Raw genomic sequence first — 3,521 nt, forward strand, 5'->3', positions numbered from 1 at the left:
GAATCAACCTAAAAACCCATCAATAGTAGACTGGATAGGCGGGGCGCGGTGGCTCACGCCCGTAATCCCAACACTTTGGGAGGCTGAGGCAGGTGGATCACTTGAGGTCAGGAGTTTGAGATCAGCCTGGCCAACACAGTGAAACCCTGTCTCTACTAAAAATACAAAAATTAGTAGGGCATGGCAGCAGATGCCCATAATTCCAGCTACTCAGGAGGCTGAGGCAGGAGAATCTCTTGAACCTGGGAGGCAGAGGTTGCAGTGAGCCAAGATCATGCCATTGCATTCCAGCTTGGGTGAAAGAGATATTCCATCTCAAAAAAAAAAGAGTTGCTCAACAGATCTTTGTGGTGACGGAGCAGTCCTGTGTCTTGGTTGTGGTGTTGGATGCACAAATCTACACATATAATTGCATAGAAGTATATGCACACACACAATATACAAATGTAAAGTGCACATAAAACTGCCAAAATTCAAATAAGATCTGTGGATTATACCAATACTGCTGTCCTGGTTTCATATCGAACTGTAGTTATGTAAAATGTTGCCACTGGAGGAAACTAGGTGATAGGTACACAGGGCCTCTGTTTTATTTTTGCAACTTGCTGTGAATCAGTTTTAAAATAAATAGTTTTGCTGGGCGCCGTGGCTCCTGCCTGTAATCCCAGCACTTTGGGAGGCCTCATCTGCTGTTATCATTACACCTTTTGATGAGGGCATTCATCCATTTGCTCATTCATTTCTTTGTTCATATTACCCAGCAGTGACTGCATCTTTGGTCACCCCTGGTCCTTGAGACCATAAAACACACAGGGTTTATGGTCCAGGGCCTATTTCCCTGTAGCCACTCCCTATTGCTGGAGAAGATCCTTTCAAGATCAATTTATTCTAAAAGGAAATAATAAAAAATACTCAAAATGCACAAATCTTGTGAAGAAAATGAAGAAAATCCACAGAACATGCCAAAGGCTGAGGGAGTCCACCCTGGGAAAGGCATCCCCCAGGAGGCAGAAGGAAGCCTCAGCCCTCATCAAAAGGTGTAAGCCAGGAAGCAGAAGGAAACCCCAGACAAGGGCTGACTGGGCCTGGCTGGGGATTTAAAGAGGATGCTCCGTGTTAGGCATTAGGATCCTGGAGAAATGATAACAGCAGATGAGTTGGAAAGACTTACGGAAGAGATAGGAAGAATAAGAACAAGTTGGTGAAGATCCAGTGGAAGCAAAGACATTCTCACAGCCAGCCATAACCTGTGTGCTTCAGGCCTTCCATTCATTTTTGTCTGATATTAAGATCTGGTCCCTGCTTTCTTTCTGTTAGCAAAAAAAAAAAAAACAAAACAAAAACAAAAATACACAAAACACAACACAGAAGACTTCTCGAGATAGAGCAGAGACTGTAGGAGAGACCCACAGACACTAGCCAGGAGAGATGGATAAAGGGAAGTGAGCCAGGCAGAGAGACCAGAGTGCGTGAAGGCCCTGAAGTGGGACAGGGCACTAGAGACAAAAGGAATCTGGCATCAAAGCCACAGAGAGAGCAGAGGGAAGTGGGAGATCAGAAGAGGCTGAGGAGGGAGGCAGGGACCAGGTCTCCAAGGGCCTTTTGGGTCAGTGATGTTGCCCTGGCATGATTTTCCCTGCACCCATTTTCACTTTCAAATACGTCCTTTTACCATACTTCGGTAAAGTAATTGTTTTAAAAAAAAAAAAAAAAAGAGTCCTTTGGTTGATCACTTCAAGAGTCACCCCACATTTGGGCCATGGGGAGGACTATAGGTTACCTTGGGATGATGGGCAGCATTGCAGGATTTTCAGCTAGACGGTTAGGTTCTCGCTTTTATTTTAGAAAGGTCACTCTGCCTCCAGGGTTAGAACTACTGCTGAAAGGGAAAATAAGCTGACCAGAAGATTTTGCTTATTCTCCACAGGGAGAGGAAAAAAAGGGAGGGTGAGGTGGGTAAGGGATGGAGAGAGGCTGCCAGGCCTTCACCACCTATGGGAATCTATGGGCCAAACTCTACCCCAACCCCAAACCCTCTGGCGGCTCGCTACCTTCCCACATCCCAGCCCCACCCCTACCCTGCCACCTTCCACCTCCACTCTAGACAACAATCAGCCTAACAAAGGACAACCCTGGAAGCGGGTGAATAGAAAACAGGGTTTCTATGCTTTATTGCTTCTGCTGACTTGCTCCTATTCAGACCTGGGGCTAAAGAACCTGTCAGTCTTCAATCTGGACACACCTCTACCCATCCTTGTGCCTGAATTTTCCTCTGCATAACAGTTAGAATCTAGTGTTGTCTTTGGGATGAATGTACCAAGGCTTGAAATGATCATTATGAGCAGAGATTTCCTGCAGGGTTAAAAAACCAGACTTTCTTGCAGTTTCTGTCCTGTGCATTCTAACCAACTCAGTCAAGTGGCCCAATCTTCCACTTCAAAGAGTGCTCTGTTCCCTTTGTTACAGAACTTCCTATGGATCAGTGAAATGTCTCTAAGAAATTCTGCTTTCTCTTCTTTATCCTTTTATCTTCATCCTCACCCCACCATCCATTTGACTTTGCCAACTACACAAGTTGTTATGGATTGGTGATTTTTTTAACATCACCTAAAACTTTCCTCTATGACCTTGGCTACAACTCCTGTTCTCAAGAATTTGTTATAGTGCAATATTCATTGTTACACAAAGCACCGTCAAAAAAGGAAACATGACTAATTTTCCATCTTTAATCCAACTTTAAAATTCAGTCATTTTTTTAGTGTAAAACCAAGGTGGTTTCCTGTCCCTTTAAGTCAGGCCTTATGGAGAGTGGATCTGAGTTTGTGCTGGCATGATCTTGCAAAGAGAATTATTTCTCGACCTTGCTAGGGAAAGAAAGCTTTCTGGCTATTCGTTGGAGAAGGCAATTTTGATGTAAACTGACATTTCTCAGATGCCCATCTTGGGAATATTCTATGTGAAACCCAAAATTTCTGGCAGCTGAAACCTCAGCCCAACTGCCAGGCCCTGGGCAGAGATAAAAGAATGTGGATGAGTGGCAGGCAGATGGGGTTACAACAAGAGGCCTTTTCTCTGGACCCAATGAGATGAGCTGGGGAAGAGGTCAGGAAGGATGATGGGGGAAGAGCAGTGCCTCACAGTGAGGGAATCAACAAAAAAGGCACTTTTTCGGCTTTTCATTGAGAGGGCCCGTTTCCCCTGTTTTCAAGCCCATTTTGAGCACCATTCATTGAGAGGCGCCTTTCTTCTGAAGTCTTTTATCCCAGGACGCTGAAAGCATTCCCGTGTCCTCCCTGCAAAGAGGATTCTCCCACACTCCAGCCCAGACCCCGACAGACCGGCCCCCATCAGTTCTAGGCCTGCTGAGCACAGTGGCTTCCTCCTCGGCTTCAGAAGCAGCTTTTGTCATTTCTTTTTCTTATATTCTTGAAACTACGAATTTAAAAATTGGAAAAGGTAATTTCAAAAAGTAGAAACAAAGGGCTTTTCTTCTTCTTTTTCTTTATTCTTTTGTTCTTTGG

The 3,521-nt window shown here is 44.8% G+C and overlaps 1 pseudogene; it reads left to right on the forward strand.

Moving 5' to 3' along the window:
- Positions 1–249: 249 nt before the first annotated feature.
- On the forward strand, positions 250–2,280 carry LOC116273674 (annotated as a pseudogene).
- The last annotated feature ends 1,241 nt before the right edge of the window (positions 2,281–3,521 follow it).

The sequence above is a fragment of the Papio anubis genome, chromosome 2, assembly GCF_008728515.1.
Source record: "Papio anubis isolate 15944 chromosome 2, Panubis1.0, whole genome shotgun sequence".
Lineage (NCBI taxonomy): Eukaryota > Metazoa > Chordata > Mammalia > Primates > Cercopithecidae > Papio > Papio anubis.